This window comes from Dermacentor andersoni, chromosome 3 (assembly GCF_023375885.2).
Source record: "Dermacentor andersoni chromosome 3, qqDerAnde1_hic_scaffold, whole genome shotgun sequence".
NCBI classification, from domain to species: domain Eukaryota; kingdom Metazoa; phylum Arthropoda; class Arachnida; order Ixodida; family Ixodidae; genus Dermacentor; species Dermacentor andersoni.
In genome coordinates, this window is record NC_092816.1 from 142,522,697 (window position 1) to 142,543,164 (window position 20,468).

The 20,468-nt window shown below is 45.8% G+C and overlaps 1 long non-coding RNA gene across 1 annotated transcript; it reads left to right on the forward strand.

Annotated features, from left to right (window-relative positions):
* The first annotated feature begins 820 nt into the window (after window positions 1-820).
* On the forward strand, window positions 821-8,074 carry LOC126525121 (uncharacterized). The gene is made up of 3 exons (XR_008611052.2): window positions 821-914; window positions 5,536-5,610; window positions 7,249-8,074. It is a non-coding gene; the product is annotated as an uncharacterized lncRNA (long non-coding RNA).
* The last annotated feature ends 12,394 nt before the right edge of the window (window positions 8,075-20,468 follow it).

Consider the following 20,468-nt stretch of genomic DNA (forward strand, 5'->3'; position numbering starts at 1 on the left):
AAAATTATATGCGATTTTACGACACCTCCGCATGATGTCATCTTTGTGTTGCTTATTTCTTCACGAATTTTGAGAAAAACCCTGTTGCTGCAATGGTGTGACACTTTTCAGAAAAAAGTAATTTTTGCTCAGTAATCTCCTCCGGCTGGATACCACCACACGTAGCAATCCGGAAATTACGCAATGCGTGGTGGTCCAATGTTCCTATGAGCCGCATTTGCAGTCTGCGATGACCCGGCAATAGCAGCTACCTTACCTTTTTGTTTTTACTGACGTCACGTGACAATCACGTGACCAACTTGCAGTGTATATAATATCATGAGAAATAAGCTCTTATGAGCTTCTGCACGGCTGTGACCCGAATTGCATCTGTTACAGTCCACGATACGGGATACTACGAACGTTACCTTGGCGCTTTACTCAGTGATTTTGCTCGTAGGCTGTTGGGATGAAGCATAAGAATGCATTTACCTGTTTTATTGTTTGCGCCGTGAACGCGAGGAGTAAATCGAATATTAAAAAAGGGTAAAGAGAACCTTCGATATACGCCGAATTGTGATACAATTTTGGAGCAACTCTTTTGTGCACTAGAACAAAAAGTATACTTGGTTTACCATCCTACTGGCGGTTAACAAAGACCGGAAAAGGAAAATGAGCAGCTCCACTGAGGGGTGTTGTTCTCTGCCGCGTTATTGACTTTGTGTGGACAAAAGCGAAAATATTTTCTATTTTTGACTGCTCAGCCCACCTTCGTCCTTCCGGGTTATGACAGCTCTGACATTGGACCTAACCTAGAGAGAAAGCTAAAAGCGCATATAAGTGCACACCCGGGACCACCAGCGTATGAACCCAGCGATGAGCTACGACGGCCCGAAAATTTCTGCAAGTTCACAAAGTGGAGCTACCTCAGAGAAGTAAGTGTCTTAGCATTGGTTTTGATATGCCAAGAAGGTTTGAAAATCTCATTCCGTGAACCTCAAGCCATACACGCCTGCCGAGCGAAATGAATAGTTTTCAAATGGTTTCGATCAATGTAAAGCAGATTATGCGCTTGTTTGGCGCAGGCGCCATTCTTCGCTTCTTGGCGTCTATTCCTAAAGGAGCAGTTTCTTTTGAGGCTGTCGTATGTGCTCAAGTATATAGTTAATAGTTATTTAGTGATTGGGTATGCGAGCAAAATCTCTCTTTTGGCTCAAAATACTCGTAAAAGATGTGCCAGATTCTCTCCAACACTTGGGCACGTGCACAGCGAAGCACGACGAAGGATAAAAGAGTGAGCATAGAGCGCGGATAAAAGACGGAGATAGCAATGAGAGCGCGAGGAGGAAAGCGGAGGAGGACGGTGAAGCGGAATTATGAGGCGGAAAGCGCAGGAGGAGGGTATGGCAAAAGCTTGAGAAGAAAAGCGCAGTCCAATGGAAGACGGGCTTTGTGGCGACGACCGTAAGCAGATGGCTCGAGGGTAGCGCGCGTCGTCTGTTCACCGATGACGCCATCAATACCACATACGGAAACAAAGCGCTTTATGAGCCGAGGTCTGTCTGCGATGGCTGCTGTGGATCGCACCCACGTGTCACCCACACGCTCCCTTTCGCGATCCCCCGATTAGCGAGGCAGTCGCGCCACACGTCGCTCCGTTGGCAAAGTGCCGCACGAGGCATCTTGTCCGCGCCAGCCAATAGATCGCGAAATAAAAACATGGATACAGCTGCACTGAAATTTCGCATTACGGAGTATCGTAATCGTCAGTGAATTCTTTATACGATATTCTCACATGAATGCCCATATTACGATTTTGAGGAGTTAGTGCTGGAGTTAAATCAAGACAAGTGACGACCAATTTTATAGAAAGGTGAAGAATGTAATGAAGTAGGGGGAATTCACCAAGCACTGAAGCAAGCATGTCCACTTTTCTATTGTTGTTCACGCTTTATAGTAAGGGCATAGCAAGACGAACGGAAAACAGTGAAATAGGGTTTGGCTTATCCTACATGCGAAATCGACAAAAAGTGCAACAGAAATTCCCTGATGGATGCATGCGGACTACACTTTGCCGCTAGCAACTATGCAAGACAGGTAGAGAAACTTGTAAATATGTGTGGCAACGCGGAGGCTATTGTAGACCTTAAGTTTAGCACAGAGAAATCGAGAGGTCATCCTTAATTGAGAGACGGTTTCTTACGTGGTGCTACTCATAGTTAAGCAATATAAACACCTCGGCGTATACATAAACGAAGGGGGGGGGGGGGTACTTACTTGTGCATCCACCAACCCAATATGAAAATAAAGGGGAAGAGCAATGCAGCAATAATGAAACAGAGCACTTTGGGGCAACAGTAATTATGAGGTGGTGTCTGGAATGTGGAAAGCTATAATTGTGCCGGAGCTAACATTCCTAAATGTCACTGGACGTGCAAGCTCGGATATCTTGTCTGGGCAGCAAGTAACCCAAATATCGGTAGACAGTTTGGATTTGGAAGACCACGGCAAAACCACAAATGAGGCAGTACAGAATGAGATCGATTGGGCCTCTTAAGAATCTTAAGAAGTCAGAGAAGCGCATATCCAAATTAGCTTTGACGAAGGACTCAGGAACATGGATCAAAATGCATAGGCGGCTAAAGTGCACAAGTAAGTGCATTTGAAAAGCACGGACACAGAAAGGAGAAAAAGACAACGAAAGTTCACAACCAAGTACAGGGGAATTGAAAGTGTAAATAGAAAACCAGGAGTCATCAAAAGGGAAGTGAGAGATAAAGACAGTGAATTGGATGCAAATAATGAAAAAGAAAGACAGTGGATATTTACAATAGTGAAAAAGAAAGTAGAAGGGAAAATATGCACGATAACACAAAAGCCAGTGAGTACCTTGCTATCTAATAATTGAGCTGGTTGCTTACGGGCAAAAACGTACCGGAGCAAATACTCGCAACAAGGCGAGTCATGTGCATGCTTTATCCAAAATCCAGTGACCACTCATTTCATCCTAAAGGAATGCGAACGCGTTCACACACTGAGAACTGTAGGTAACATACACCTTCATGGAGCGCTTGGATCTATAGTGCACGGAAATATCAGCCGGTGAGCATTACATTCCACTATGGATAACGTTAATGAAAGTCGTGAGGTGTGCAACTCAGCGCGATGCGGGCTGCTCCCACATTGCGACCGTCAGGCCACGCCCAACCGCCGCATCTTGGGCCCTCTGGAGAGCACATAGTTGCGCCCCGGCATCGGGGCTCTTGATAGCGGAGAGCCACTTGTTCTCATTGATTTGTTCCGTGCCTCGCAACGAGGGGCAACGCCAGAGCATATGGTCTAGGCTAGCAAAGTCATTGCAGTGCCTGCAAGAACTAGTGGCATAAGTGCGGGATAAAGCTTGTGCAATAAAGCCGGGCTGGGATAAGAGTTTGTTTGCAATAATCTGAGGGTCAATGCCTGCGCTCTATTTATCTCCTTGTGAGGAAGGGGAAAGCCTCTCCTGCCGAGATAAAAGGGCTACGTAATTTCATTGTATGTTCTCGGTTGATCTCTTTTTTCCACCACTGCGGGCCAGCGCACTATTCCACTATTGGTGAAAAAAAAAGCAGCTAAGAGGTTGATACGACTGTATCCGTTAGAGACATAGGTAGAGGTACAACATAAATTTTGACGAAGAGAAAGATTCAGGAAATGTATACAAACACGCTACAATGAAAAGCATAAGTAGCATGCCTGATTAACTCAAGAAGGGTAGCTGACGTTTTGTCACCGCTCCTTTTTAAAGGGGATGACAATTATTATCATCACCATCAGGTAGCACGCGAGAAATGCCCGGCATCATGCACATTTCTGCGCTGGCAATGGGGCGTGTCAATACATTTTTAGTGTTAAGCGGTTAACGTCGACAGTCATGTTGAGATGGGTACTGCCCTGATTTCTTTTTTATAAGCCTTTGGTCAAGGCACGAATGCCTTTTTTGGCGTTCTAGGACGGTAATCTACTACCAAGCTTTGAATAAGCTTTCTATGTATTGTTGCTTTAAGCGTAGTCGCGCTTGCTATAATGTACGAATTCCAAGTACGTGAAAACAACTTTGTTTCCTTTTACCTTTTTTTTTTTCTGAGAACACACCGCACTAACGCTGTGATAAGGCAGGTCTAACCAAACCACTCAGCAATCCGTAAACAATACGCCACCTAATAATGAACACCTGCTTATTAAGTACGACCTATGCAATACTGAATGGAACGTTCTACTGTCTTTTGGCTAGTTTGTATTGACAGAACACAATTCCAGAGCATTGTCGAAAGCATATAGGCCCAATATTCGATCAGCAAGAATAGTACAAAGAGTAAAATAGAAATGAGTAAAGACCGTGTCTTTTTATGGTAGCTTTCTACTAATTCATATAAAGGAAGTTTTTATTCATGAATATTTTGACGGTTATTTACTTATTTGCACAATGCGCAGATGTATTTTGAGCACATACATCCAAAAATCTTGAACATCGTCCCTTCGACAATCTGTTGAACTTCGTAGCAACATATCAGTGTAACTGAACAGGTAGCACTTAAGAAATGTACATTTCCAAAATTCAACCTAGTTTCAGCAAGCTTTCATTGGAAACGTCCAGAGGGTACGTTTTTCAAAACGCATAGTCGTAACCAAAACCAAATAGCAGTGTTTGTCTTGACCAAATTTGCCGATTTATAATATAGATCAGCAGCTAAGTCAGGACTAATCGTATTCTATTAGAAAAAAAAAATACCCTATCGACATTACAACCTGAAACTTATTAAAATTGGCCAATATTTTGATACTTAGGTGTTGGACAAGGTGAATTGACTAATGATGTTTATTGGGTAAAATTCAGCAGATTGTCGAATGAACAATGTTCAAAATGCTAGGGCATGCCGACAATTCATGTGGTGACACTCTTATATCTACCTTGAACGGAAAAAGTTGTGTTGCTGTGAATACCTCTTACGCATCCCACGAATAACTTGTATCTCTGGAAAGATGCTCATTTTGCGTCCAGCAGTTGTGAGCAGAGGATCGTAATATTTCTAATATATATCGATACCTTCATTTAGCGGCAGTTTATCAAATATTCTGAACTGGTTTTCGCCCTACTGAGCTTGAGGAACATGCTGTAGGGCCTTTTCAGGTCACCAGGTCGTCGGAGACTCAGTAGAGGAGAGCTACTGCCTTTTTCGTATTGAATTTACCAAGGAGGAATTGAATATTATCAAGGGTTTCTGATATATTTGCCCAATCTATAGAAGGCAAAACTGTTTTATTACATAATATGGTAAATGTTTGGGAGAACAAAGTACTGAAAAAAGTGACGCACTAGAGGCCCAGGTTTCTTGCTCGGCATTCGTTAGAGTTTCTATGGGTTTGAGAGTTTCAAGAACCAATAAGCCGTTACCGCAAAGCTGCCGTTTCACGGGCGTTACTTTCTTTTTCTCTTTGCCGAGAATGCATAAACTATACGATTGAAGTTGTGGTTGCGAATCCCCTGTTGATATTTTTACTTTTTTTTCTGTGCAGGAAAATAGCAACACCTCGGCACGATGAACGTAATCGTTGTTTTCGTGCTGGTTTCTTCCGCAGCGATCGTGACAAGTAAGTTTCTACGTTATTATAATTGATATATGGTTTTCGCTGACATACAAGCAATATATTTAAAGTCAAGCAAAGTAAATCTGAAAGATATGTTTTAAGGTGCCCGCGATATTTCAAACCGGCATTTCAGCAACGTATAAACCAGGAATTAAAATCGCTTTTTATTTCAGAACTACAGGTTTCTCAGTAGCATCTCTATATATTTTCTTTCGGACCAAAAGCACGCTCGTATTCTGTAACCCAAGAATACGTTTATTCTGAGAAAGCTGTGAGGTGCTGGCGATCAAAATTTTTTTCAATACAAACTCTATCAGCGGAGTACTAATGTTGGTAGTCTTGGCTTTCAAATACATCTTAAGTAATCTGCATGAGAATGCTGTCGAAGCAATGGGGTAAGGAAGGATCAAGCACGATCTCCAAGTGAAGATAATGTTTTAACGGGTAATAATTCTGCACTAGCTACCTAATACACCGAAATAAAAGGCGCTATTTTTGAATCAATTTAAAATAATTTATCATAAGACGCTTCCGTAAAGCAAACCACAGATCCTAAAGCGAGGACTAAATACAGCAAGACGATCAAACCAACCAGTTTTGTGTCCAGAACACTGTGGCATTTCAAAGAGACTTGTCAAAGAATCCATCTATGATTGGGAATTTACCTCAAAAAAAGAAAGACGAGCCTCGGTGTCCGGATACTAGAAGATGAGCCTGCATTCGAGCTAGAACTACGAAATATTTTCAACTACGTGCATTCTCTGCGTGCAGAATCCATGCTGATAGCAGAATACCTCGTGAAATTTAATGAAATAGACAACACCATGTGAAAATTTTGGTGCAAGATTTTGTGCACGTGGGAGCCTTCTCGACACGCTGCCTTCTTTTGGCTAGCCTAAGTAGCTAAGCCAGGGGAGTGAGGCCGAGTCAACTCGAGGCTAATTAGGAGACCTGGAGCGCCTACTTTGATTAAGAAATATCGTTGCCACCATTGTCACTATCGGCATATATTGCTGCGTCCAAGGCATGAAATAAGTTCTCAGCTGGTTGCCCTTCCCTGCTATTCCCCGAAACGCAAGCTGATGATAAGATTACAACCAACAAAAGGGGGTTGCAGGTACCTCTATGTTTTGTGTGTACGTAACAAAATGCGAAATTTGCTTTAGTGTCACAATAAATAAAACTAAATTGCAACAGTGGCACACAACACTTATTGCGTGCATTTTGTCTACGCCCCGGATGTTGTCGTTTCGTTATTTTGTGTGCCTCGTCATCGGCGCTGCCAAGAGCAAGACTTCTGCTGTCACACTGAAAATATGTGACCAAAACTACAAGCATAACATAACTCACGACTTGCATTTCGTAATCCAGCTTTTCATTCATTTTGATTTGCTCCCATAATTCTCGATGAAGAACATTTTGCTGTATAAAGCTGTGAACACACACGTCGGCTTGAATGCACCTAAGTTGTCCATTTTCCGTGTGATTTGGTTGTCCATCACCGGTTTTACATTTATTAAAAGAACAAGAAGACTGAATATGCCTCGTATAATGCAATGCGGCGTGGCGCAGATTAACTCTTAAGTAATATTAGGTGAAATTTCGTTTGATATGGTTAATATTTTTATTTATTAATTGCAGCACTCCCAAGAAACCGCAATGGTGTTTACTTGAGCCTGCAACAACAACCTGGTTTGGGAAGAGAATTGCCAACGCTGCCACCCAATTTTGGTAATGCCCCAGGTGGGCTGCCAGGGTTTGGGAGACCACAGCAGCCATTTCTTCCATTCAATGTCACGGATAGGGAAACAGGAATACCCGGAGGGATCCCGTCACTTACGTTTCCACCTAACTTCGCCGATAACCCCCAACTAGTCCCAGCGATGCCGGGCTTTCCGTCCTTTCTGCCTTTCCAGAATAACAGCGACAGCCAGAAAGGAGGCCGGCAAACCCTGCCGCAGTGGCCAACTGTCCCAGGTAATGTGGGTGGCAGCCAAAGCTGGCCAGGAATGCGAAGCCTGCCACCACTATTTCCTTTGAACATAAGCCAAAACATACCTCAAAGTGAAACCCGTTTCTCTTGGCCGCCATCACCCTATTCCGAAAGAGATGGGGGCCGGAACGAAAATGGCATACCTGGAATTGGAAGCCCAAGTCGCTCCCAGGACGGTGGGCGTCATGGAAACCAGCGACCAAATTTTATGAGATCGCCGCCACCGTTTTTTAGGAGTACTTATGACCGCAGTCCGGCCTCTCTAAAAAGTGGTCTAAGAAGCCCGCCGCCGCTTCCATTTATGAGCAACGACGGAAATAACCAAGATGGGCAATCTGAACATCAGGACGCAACCTCACTACGTGCGCAAGGTGATACTAAAGAAAGTGAAAAAAACGAACAGGCGTTGATGGCAGCTGAACAAGAACGGTAAAGTCAGTGCACTTCTCTGCAAATAAAGAACTCTACACAGGTTTTTTTGTTATTCAATGTGACGCATTTTGTTTTTGTATGTACAATGCAAGTAAGGCAGAAATGATCATATCGACAGTACCATAACCACTTGTAAAAGTGCAGCTCATCTGAAACAAGTAGAACGCCGATGCACAAATGACAGTGCTTCTTTCTGTTTTCATCTTGCTTGCCTCAGCCGTGCTGTCATTCTAGCCCTAAACTGATATAACGTACATAGGGTTTAGTACATTTAACATATTACGGCAATGTACGTCTATCGAATAATCAAGCGCTATTCGCATCTTTGTCACCTAATACAATTTTATGCCTGTAAATTTCTTAGTCTCGCCAGAAGATACTAACCTCGGTATTCCACGAGTACATTTGCCACCACTCGAAATTCCCTGACTTGCTTTGATGTGTTGCAAAAGCTACCCGGCTACCCTATATCACCCCTTTTCTTTCAATATTGCTTAAATCAGTGTTCGTTTTGCACCCCCGATTCATTCTCTTCCAATGCACGGGGTGGTATGGTAGCCCAGACGTAATATTGTTACGTGGTAGCAAGTAGGGAAGCGAATCATAACGTGTAATTACAAGTACAGTAAGCACTGAGCAGCACGGAGGACAGCCAACATTAAAGAAGACACGTCGTCGTTGTCAGATCAGGGAGGCCGCTGACGAGTACGTCTTACTAAATCCAAGGGTAGACATTGTCATCTTGAAGTAGCACGTGGCATCAACCACGTCGGTAAAAGCGCCGACGTGGCGCCAATAAGGACTCACGGAAGAGGAAGGGTAGTAATGCTTAGTCTTAAAACGTGGACAACGTCCCTGGACAACGGAACAGAAGATGTCGTGGGGCTGGCAGTCACAATCTCATAAGGGACGCCAGTCACTGGTCGAAGGACGCGGTATGCGCCAATCTATATGCCCCACAAGTATACTTTGGTCCCACAAGTGGGACCAAAGTATCACGAGAGCATCCGGAGCATAGCATTCGTTGTGTTGTCTCTAGTCATGAAGGTGCCTTGGATTGTCTTGAGAAGCAGCAAATTCATTACAGGCTTTCTGCCACGCGTAATTAGTCCGGGTAATGGGGCTGCTTGCATATTCACTAGTCGAAGTTGCAGGGGTAGGAAGAACTGTGCCGAACGGTAAAGCTGGCTCACGACCGAACAAAAGGTAAAGTGGAGAGTATCCGACAGTGTCGTAGTGCGAGGAATTAAATGCTGACTTCACGTGTTGCAGTGCAAGTTCCCAATCACGGGGGTCATCTGACATGAGCTTTGAAAGCATGTCCGGGTAAGGTCCGATCAAGCACTCGGTGCGCTAGTTCGTCTGGGGATATGACGTGGTGATTTTCTGCTGCTTTGAGCAGCAGAGCGAGATCTCATTTGTTACATGAGATAGGAAGGTACGGCTTCGTTTGGTGAGCAGTTGACGTAGGGCACCGTATGGTAAGAATGCAGAAGATCCATAATGTTTGAATATTATTACAGTGAAGCTTCGTGTGAGTGTCTAGAGTAAAAACATGCTTACACGCACATCTGACACCTACACATACGGGCGCACACAAACTACACCGCGCATTTCCTTAAGTGGAGTCACTGACTACTAGGGAGAACGACAAACGCCTTAACAAATCATGACACCAGAAACAGCACGCGCATACGTACGTCGCGTTATGGAAGCCTATTCTTCATGCAAGAAGCGTTTACTTCCTCTTAACCATGCAGCGGCGCATGCGTGGAGGTGAGCACCATCTAGTAGAGGCGCAAGCAACCGCACGAGATGCGCGGCGCGTACTCTGCTGTGATTGGTCGGCATAATCGGTAACAAAGTAGCCAAGCTGCATCCATGGCTACGAAACCCGGCGGGGCTCACAAAGGAAAATTTCACTTTTAAACTTACGACACGGAGGAGAATGTCCGCCACGTCTGTAGCACAACTAGCCGCCAGTGCTCGTGCCACTGTATAGCACGTTGCATAATTGGTAGCGAGCGGCAACCAACTTGTTTCGCGAAGCAGATGTAGAAAAGGGTGCGAGTAGGTCCAAGCCGACACGGGAGAAGGGCTCAGGTGGGACGTCTATGGGCTGAAGGCACACAGCTGGAACCATACACGGTTTCGTTCGGCGTTGGAAAGGCTCGCATATGCGCGAATTTAACACCACACTGCGGAATTGTGCAGCGCAGGTGCTATGGTATAACTATGAAAAGCTTTCGAGGGTCAGTGTAGACGCTATTCCGATATATACCTTTCAGGGTGAACATGCGCATCGAGGTGTCGCTGGGAGAGGATTCCAGGCACTTCAGTGTTTTTTTAAAGGAGGCATCGCGACCCTGTTTGTAGGTAATGTTGGGCAACTGGCTCACGGAAATGACGAAGTCGATGTATTTATTGCACGAAGAGTCTCAATCGGCCACAGGGTAGCGGGACAAACAATCCGCATCTTTGTATAGGCTCGCTGTTGTGTATACGACCGAGTAGGTGTATTCCTGTAGGCGCAGTGCCCATCGAGCGAATCTGCCTGTAGTATCTTGCGAACAGGTGAGCCAACAGAGGGTGTGGTGATCGGAAATTAGTGCGAAGGGTCGGCCGAATAACTAAGGGCAAAATTTTGCATCTGTTTATGCAATAGCAAGGCACTCACGTTCTGTAAATAAGTAATTTTGCTCCACTGGGGACAGCAGCCTGCTGGCATAAGCGATGGCGCAGTTCGCTCCAAGTTTACTGTGGTCCAACAGAGCGCCTATTCCGTAAAAGCTTGCGTCAGTTTGGGCTTCAATTTCGGCTGATGGGTAGAAGTGCGCCAAAACGGGAGACACTGTGAGGAGTGTGGTTAAGTCGGAGAAAAGCGCTGCTTGTGCAGGGCCCCAGGGAAAAGGCGCGTCCTGTTACAGAAGATTTGCAAGTGGTCTCACAATCACTGCAAAATTATTCAGAAACCAACAAATGCAGAGTCGAGTCCCCACAACACTGCGAACACCTTTGGCAGACTTGGGCAAAGGGAAGTCTGATGGCACTGATTTTCAGTTGAACAGGTTGTGTGCTGGCAGCGTCCACAATATGACAAAGGATTGTAATGTGATGACGGCCCAAACGGCACTTCGATGAATACACCTGATGTCCGGCACGGCGGAACACGGCAAGAATGGCTGAGAGGCGTTTAAAGTGTGTATCAAACAGAGGAGAAAACAAGATTACGTCGTCTATGTAACAGAAGCATTCATACCACCTGCACCCATGAAGCAAAGAGTCCATCATTCGCTCGAATGTGGCTAAGGCATTACACGACCCAAAGGCATAACTTTAAACTGGGAAAATATATCAACAGTTAAAAAACCTGTACAGGCAATGAAGGGCATCATCGATTTCGCGATAGCTACGTACAACTTTATTCGATAAAAGTTGTTGTCCATGGAGTAATGTAGTCTGTGAGATCATGCCTGCCAGTCACCTCCCCGGCTCTGTCCACGGCCCGGAGCTGATTCTCCAGGCTTGTACTGGCGAGGATATTATTCAATGGCCGGGATGAGGGAGCGGCCGTGAGAGAGTGGGGAGAAGGCTCTTCCGGTAGTCCAAGATAATGTGGTTAAGAGTGGCGATCTCTCCACATAGCTTACAGTGGGGGTCGATTAGCTCCTGGTATATGCATGATATGATCTGTGGTCAAGGAAAGGAATGCGTCTGGAGTCGTCGACAAGCGATCTCTTGACACTTGACGAGGAGCGAAATCGGAACAAGGTGAGGGCCGGAGCCAACGTTCCGACAAGTGGACTTTCCTTGAAGAAGACAAGTCCACTTGTCGAAACGTTGGCTCCTGCTTTCGCCTTGTTCACGTTTTGTTTAGCGTCTTGAATTTCTATCTCCCGCCTTAGCCGTGTTTTCCCTCTTGACACTTGGTCAGCTTGAGGTGAAGTGGCGGTCTTGATCGTCCCGAGATTCTATAGTAGGTGCTAATGTCATTGTATGAGGTCAAAGGTTCCCTATTTGAGTCCTGCGGGTCATAGGCATGTCCCGCCGCTCGGTAGACGAATCCTTGAGCATGTTGGTGGCCTCGTTCCCCCGGCTGTCCGAGTGCGCTTGGCCCCTGCAAGTTCGATGGGTCAAATGAAAACCTCCTCGTCGTCATCGTTCTGCTTACTACCACACTGAGTGAAACCGAGAGCGAGAAGAGGGAAGGGGTGAAGTATTTGTAGCGTTGTAGAAGGTAAGATACTACGAGTGAATTTGTTGATGGCGGCCTTGGAGTCGCTCATAAGTATGGTGAAACCTGCCGCTGCAGCAAGTCTGACGGTGGCCTCCTCCACTTCAATTGTATCGGAGGCTCTCAGCGAGCATGCTTTGAGTAGATAGAACTCGTAGTACCGGTTGTTCGGAAGAGAGACCATGGTGATTACGCAGTTGTTGTTGGTTGAGTATTTTGCGGCATCTACGTAAACCGCTTCCGGGTTAGACTAGTCAGTTCTGTGGAGAGTCCTTGCTCTCGCTTTTTTTCTGCCATCGTGGTGCCTGCCAACATGCTCTTTGGCACTGGCTTGACGAGAAATTTCCTCCTGCTTTCTGTGGGCATGGTGCCAGTGTCGCTGCGCGTTAGGGAAGCCCTGTGCTTAATGCGGTCCAAGATCCAGCGGCCTGTCCTGCTTCTTTGAAGCCGGTATATTTGCGCAGAGCGTTGCGCTTAGAGGAGTTCCTACAGGGTGTTGTCCAGGGAAAACACGGAGAATGCGGGAGATGGAAATTCAAGACGATGAACAAAACGTGAACAAGGTGAATGCAGGAGCCAACGTTTCGACAAGTGGAGTTGTCTTCTTCAAGGCGACGTACGCTTTCCTCGCCACAGTATACATAGGTGGGGTTCTTCTAAAGGGGAGAGGGTGTGAGGCGGGAGGCTGCGGAAACGAGGGAAGGTGTGTTAGCGTATCGAATTGAGTGTAAAGGAACCCTGTGCACAAGGTTAAAGCCTGGACCACCCCTCCCCCCCCCCCCCCCCCGGTCTGTCAACGCACGCGTGTTAGCCGGCGTTTCAAGGGCGTCTGACACACTGGCTGAAAAAAAAGGAGGAATGGAAAGGAATAAAAAGGGGGGGGGGGGAGGGATACAGCAAGAAATCAGACCAAGTGTTGTTGCCTATAGCTTGAAGTTTAGCATAGCTAATAGATTCTAAAGCTCCCCTTGAAACGTTTATGCCTATATGTTGCAATGTCTTGAACTTATGGATAAGGTATGATTCTCTGTATTTTCTTTCTCTTTCAGAACGGAAATTTGACAGTAAGATGTAGAGTTCATCAAAGTTATGACCTGGTTGGTTGAAATGCTCGGCGACGGTTTGGGAAGCTTTCTAGCTGCGTCCGCGCGATGACCGTTTAATGTGACGTTCATTGATTGTGCTATTTCACCGATATATTGTTTCTTGCAGAAGGAACATTCAAGCATATAAATCACATCCGAACTTGTACAAGTGAAGTTAGATTTCACTTCATGTGTATAAGTATTTGCGGTGCCTTTAATTTTAACGTGACGTTGAAGGTGCCTGCAGGTTTTGCACCTAGGGCGACAACATGCTTTTATTACGGGAGAATGCTGTTGGCTGACTTTTGCGTGCACTAACATGTCTGTAATGTTCCTGTTTCGGCGATAGGTAACCCTAGGTACATTCGGGAACGCTTTTCGCAGACGCTCATTACTTGATAACATTGGGTGGTATTTTCTTAGGATGTTGTTTATGTTTGGGAGCGCATTAGAATATTTTGTTATAAAGGCCGGCGGTCTGTCAGATTCTAGTGTGGGCTGCCTCTTCGCCAATTCCGACTTTCTCTCCAATCTTGACGCGGCATCATAAGATCTATCGAGAGCAACTTGGCGATAGTTCGTTTCTGCTAGCGTTGTTTTAAGGTCATTTAGGTGGTGGATATAATCGTTGTCTTCACTGCAGATTCTTCTTATACGGGTGATGACTGTTGTAGTATAAATATTGCTGGCTATCTGTAGGCTTCCGGTAAAGTGTCGTTCTCAGTTTTCCGTTTTCTATGTAGACCGTCGTGTCCAGGAAGTTGATCTGACTAGGAGAGTGGTGAGCAGTAAATTTAATACTCGGGTGAAAACGATTGAAATGGCTAATTAAGTTGGTTACGGCGCTTTTGCCGTGTTCCCATATTATAATTATGTCGTCAATGTAACGAAGACAGGTGCGAGGTTTTAAAGGGCAGGATTTCAGCAGGTCTGCTTCAAGCTGTCCCATGAAAATGTTCGCATACCTGGGAGCGAATGGCGTACACATGCTGGTGCCGAAAATATGCAGGTAGTGTATAGAATCCAATTCGAAATAGTTGACCGTGAGAACTAACGTAAGGAGCGATCAGCAAACTTCAGGAGCGTGCTCTTGGGGATCTCTTTCGAGGGATCTAGAAACGGCTTCAATTCCTGCACTCATGGGAATGTTGGTGTAAAGGGCAGAAACATCCAAAATGACTAGAATAGCGCTGTCGGAAAGGATTTGGTTGGCGTTGATGCCGTCGATAATTCGAAGTGCGGCGTGTCTTGAACGGAAGATGGGAGGGTGGTGGGTATCTTTGACAGTTGGTGATTTAATAATTTAGATAGTGACTCAGTAGGTGTGTTGTCATTAGACACAATAGGCCGACCAGGGATGTCTGCTGTATATATTTCTTCGACCGGAACTTTATGTATGTTAGGAAGAAGATAAAAGCTGCCTGCTGTTTTGTTCTTGGGCATCATGAAGCGATTTTCAGTTTGCGTGATTAGTTCCCCGAAGATGTTTATATTTGGGTTTATGGCTATTATGTTTATATATATATATATATATATTCAGTCGCTTTCACCCGGGTATTAAATTTACAGCTCACCACTCTCCTAGTCAGATCAACTTCCTGGACACGACGGTCTACAAGAAATCGGAAAACTGAGAACGACACTTTATCGGAAGCCTACAGATAGCCAGGAATATTTAGACTGCAACAGTCGTCACCCGCGACATTGCAAGGAAGGAATTTTCGCCGGACAAGTGAAACGTATAAAAAGAATCTGCAGCGAAGACCACTATTATATCCACCACCTAAATGACCTTAAAACAACGCTATCAGAAAGGAAGTATCCCCAAGTTGCTCTCGATAGAGCTTATGATGCAGCGTTAAGATTGGAGAGACAGTCGGAATTGGTGAAGAGACAGCCCACACTAGAATCTGACACAGCGCCGGCCTTTAAAACAAAACATTCTAATGCACTCCCAAACATAAAGAACATCCTAAGAAAATACCACCCAGTATTATCAAGTAACGAGCGTCTGCGAAAAGCGTTCCCGCATGTACCTAGGGTTACCTATTGCCGAAATAGGAAATTTAAAGACATGTTAGTGCACGCAAAAGTCAGCCAACAGCATTCCACCGTAATAGAAGCATGTTGTCGCCATAGGTGCAAAGCTGCAGCCACCTTAGAAGTGACATTAAAATTAAAAGCACCGCAAATACTTATACACATGAAGTCAAATCTAGCTTCACTTGTATAAGTTCGGATGTGATTTATATGCTTGGATGTTCCTTCCGCAAGAAAGAATATATCACTGAAACAGGACAATCAATGAACGTCAGATTATACGGGCATCGCGCGGACACAGCTAAAAAGCTTCCCAAACTTTCGCCGAGCATTTCAACCAACCAGGTCATAACTTTGATGAACTTAAACTCTACATCTTACAGTCAAATTTCCGTTCTGAACGAGAAAGAAAACACAGAGAATCATACCTTATTCATAAGTTCAAGACATTGCGACCAATAGGCATAAACGTTTCAAAGGGAGCTTTAGAATCTATTCGCTATGCTAAACTTCAAGCTATAAGCAACAACACTTAGTTTGATTTCTTGGCGTATCCCCCCCCCCCCTTCTTTTTCCTTTCCATTCCTCCTTTTTTTCAGCCAGTGTGTCAGGCGCCCTTGAAACGCCGGCTAACACGCGTGCGTTGACAGACCATTGTGGGGGGGGGGGGGGGGGGGGAGGGGTGGTCCAGGACTTAACCTTGTGCACAGGGTTCCTTTACACTCAATTCGATACGCTAACACACCTTCCCTCGTTTCCGCAGCCTCCCACCTTACACCCTCTCCCCTTTAGAAGAACCCCACCTATATACACTGTGGCGAGGAAAGCGTACGTCTCCTTGAAGAAGACAAGTCCACTTGTCGAAACGTTGGCTCCTGCATTCACCTTGTTCACGGTTTGCTCATCGTACAGGGTGTTATGTAGCTCTTAACTGAAGAGGCGTTCTGTTGACGTATTACGGCAAGGTAGCAAGGCCGCGGTGTAAGCCTTGCGTAGCAAGCAGTCTAGGCTGTCCCGTTCGGATTGTTGGAGTTGTAGATTCGGCACAGCGTACGTGAAGCGCAGCACGACAAAGGCCTGAATGATATGGAGTAATTCCTTCTCATTCATGCCTTGCTTGCGCGTGCCTAACTCGCGTATCAAGCGAGCCGTATGATTTATCAATGCGGCAAGACGGTCTAGGTTGATATTGTTGTGGTGGTTCTTCTGCACGATGCAGCCAAGTATCCCAATGGGCTACACTTGGGGTATTGGCTTGCCGTTCACCAGTACGTGAATACTGTGTTGTGGAGATTTTATTCCCCATTGGTCGGGAGTTCTGAGGACCCTCAGTTCAGACTTGGTTTGTGAACACTCAGGGCCTGCATCACCCACATGTTCGACGACCACGCCCGCGACCGTCTAGAGGGTCTCCTCAGTCTGCCCGCCCGACCCGGTGGTCACCCATAGCGTCATATCGTCTGCATGAAGGGCGTGGCGCTGGCCCTGGATTGCGTCCAGCTTGGGGAGTAGTGGCCTCATTGCGAGGTTGAAAAGAAACGATGAGCGAACGGCTCCCTGAGTGGTGCCGTGGTTGCCGAGTTCGACCGGCTGGGAAAGGCAGTCACCGATGCACAGATATAGATGCATAGATATAAAAATTGTACGCTCTCCTGGTTGTAGTGCGGCTAAACTACCGACAATGGATGTGTGCTTCACGTTGTCAAAGCCTATGTGAAGGTCCAGTCCCAATATACCTTTGGTGTTTTTGCCCCTTTCTAGTTTGATGTGATCGTGGTCCAGGTGGAAGAGGGCATCCTAGTTAGCGCGGTGTACTCTCAAGCCAAGCATCATGGGTGGAAGAAGAGTGTGCTCTTCCGCGTAATATTGTAGGCCATAGAACATAGCGCGCTCTATTGGCTTACCCACGCACAAGGTCAGGGGGGTGGCTCGGAGTTTCTTGCCCGCTGTCTTGCCCGCTTTCGAAATGAAGTACACCTTTGCGTGTATCCATTCTGCAGGTATTTGGCCTGATCTGGACCATTCATTCATGTATTGAGTGATGCCCCAACTGATTTCCAATCGAGGTTGCGGATAATTTTGTTGGTCATTCTATCTCGACCTGGCACTGATGTCGTGTGGAGAACATGGAGTGCCACACATAACTCGTTCTCTGAAAAATCAACATCGAGGTGGGAGAAAGGCTTTCCCGGTTATTCTAGTAGTGTCATTCTGGTCTTACTTCCACCGTTTAAGTGGGCTTGAGTTTGATGTTGTGAAACAATGGTAAGGCCACACGTCTTCCTTTTATTTAGCCAGCGAGCCACCCGCTATTACGGTCTCGAGTGGTGGTGATGAGTATGTACAGATGTTGTTGCTCTAAGTGTATTTCGTTCTTGCCATGAATTTTAACGCGACAGCGTTAAAGAACTCGTGTCGCAGAAAAACCGGTGTCGCCAGCGTGCGCGTCGGCGGCGTTGCCCGTGACTGAAAAGTCCCGGAAGGCAATTCCTAAATAAAAACAACTTGCTAGATGGCCTAGGTGGGAATCAAACCACGGTCTGGAGTGTGAGACGGAGACGCTAGCACTGAGCCATGAGTTCGATGGCTCAAAGCGCGACAAAAGCGCCTCTAGTGAATGCGGTGTTGCCTTAGAAACGTGCCGTAGAAAGTTATACTGAGGCGTATATCGGTAATTATGAGCATGTAAATTACAGAAGTCGTAGTTAAACGAGTAGCGAAGTACGTTTGCGCTACATTTCTTCTGCACTTGGCGCACACGCAGAGCCATCTCGTGGCAAACACAGAAGACCCCCTCCTCGGAATGTACGGCGCTGCCCCGACAGGTGGCGCGCCACTCGCACGCTTCTCCCCTTCGTCTCGTTTGAGCGCATTGGGGCCGTGCGGGGACCGGTGCGAGGATGCCCCAATACCCTTGTGTTTAATAAGTTTTCTCGCTCTCTCCCCTTCCAGCTTCCACCATGCGTCACTCGAACCCTCGTGTTTAGGCGTCGCGGCTCCTCTTTCCGCTCAAAGCACGATTCCTAGGTGCAGAGTCCGATGGGGGACGCCTCTGACGTGATCGCTGCGCAGTAGCGCGTCTGGTAGGAATGTGTCCCCTGCGATGTGTGCCTTGCTGCTGGTGAGGAGTCATGCGTTTGCGTGGTGCTTCCAAGCGAGATAGACGACGATCCCATCGAAGCGTCAGCCCCATCATCGCGTCCACCTTCATGGCGAGTCGCGGCCCGGCTGTCCGTGCCGATCACGACGTTTGGCTCGCGTAGATCGTTTCTCTCTCCGAGACACCGAGTTCTTTGATTCGTTCCTCTTGCCCAGGCGCCCGTTTCGACTTTATGTGACTCAAGAGCATGCCGAGCGAATGAGTGGGCGGTGTGAACGGGGTGCGATAACGCTATCGCGTTCCACTCTTGAAGGCGAAGGTTAAGAGTTCGCCAATTTTTTACAGTGGGTGTTTATTTGATATATGCTTTTTTCACATTACTTATTATAAAATCTTGATGTGCATTCCGGAACCAACGGCTATGTACTTAATTGGGTTCTCGGAGGCTCTGTGGAGGGAGCCGTGTGAAACGGTAAAGGAAGTAAAGAATCTGCATCACAGACGCACTGAATTCAATATTGGTGAAAGTGAAACAGCACGCTCTGAACTGAATGTGGAGCTTAGAAATTTATGTCTATAGAAGAATTACTGGTGTCTCTAAATTTTAGCAGACGCTGACACGCAACTTGCAGGTCATTCTGTTTTTATCCATAATCGATTCGTGGTCGAAGTAGCTAGTATCAGTGATCGAGACATGGCTTAGTAACATGCTGCTGGATAACAGCATTATGAAAATCTCCATCATTTACTTACACTCATAGTGATACACAAAACCGCATAGCTGGTGGCGTTTTGAACGGAATGAAAAACAATCGCGTTATCGCATGAATTTAGGTTGACATCTTTTAATGTGTCTGTGTGTTTCGATTAGGCAGAATAATTATTAGGTTTATTATTAATTTGTGAAATTTATCAACCTTCTAGAAGGGACAATGTTTGTTCACATCAATAATAGCCACTTCTTGGGATTATTGCTGCTTCTTATCCTAATTATGTATTATCCTATTATGTATTATCCTAATTATGTATTCTATATAATAAGTGGGCTAACAATTCCACAATCTACTTATCAGAGCCTCACACTTTTCTTCAGTCATTCTCAAACAAAATTACGCCCTTTTGGTCGTATCTTGCCACACAACAATAATCGTCATCTGTCTTGTCCGAATTTCCTTTCTTTAACACCCAAAGTCCGGTACTCCGAAGTCACGAACGGCATGCGCGCTATCACTATGACAGAGCATTTTCGACAGGAAAGTAGCAGGCATGGCGTTTTCAAGAAAGGAAACGCAAGCAAGCAGATGACGATTATTGTTGTGTGGTAAATATACACCCCAACGTGTGTACATTTGTCTCAGATTGCATGTGCCGACTTTAATTTACCACGCCCCATTACCCTTCCAAGGCGACATCGGCTAACATCAGCTGGTATTCAGCTCTGCTAACAATTGACCCGGGCTTTTGCTTCGACATAACTCCTTTAAATGGTCTATCTCATCATATTATCAGCAGTATAGTCTTGTCGTTTCCCTCCACAAATCTCAGTGCTCCTATAATTACGTTGCACTGTAAAAATATTTGCACCTTGGAAGGTCTTTTCCTGTCACATGGTTATGAGCGCCTTAGAAAAATGTATAGAGGACGGCAACGGAGCTCTAAATAGTCGTGCGATGGCAAAAGACGTAGTTGAAAATTATGTAATCATTCTGACAGCCTTGGGCGCACAGGAATATCCGACAGGAGTATTTCAGAGGGTAGTACTTCATATGAAGTAGAAGAGCACAGAGGAGTGCTTCATATGAAACACTCCTGTGGGATATTTCTGTGCGCCCAAGGATGTCAAAATGACTACGTCGTTTCGAACTACATCTTCTTCTATCGCACCTCTAGTTAGAGCTCGATTGTCGTCCTTTATAAATTTTTGTAAAGCCCTAACTGCAGGGGCATCACGCTGCGACACGAGAACACCCAGAAGGG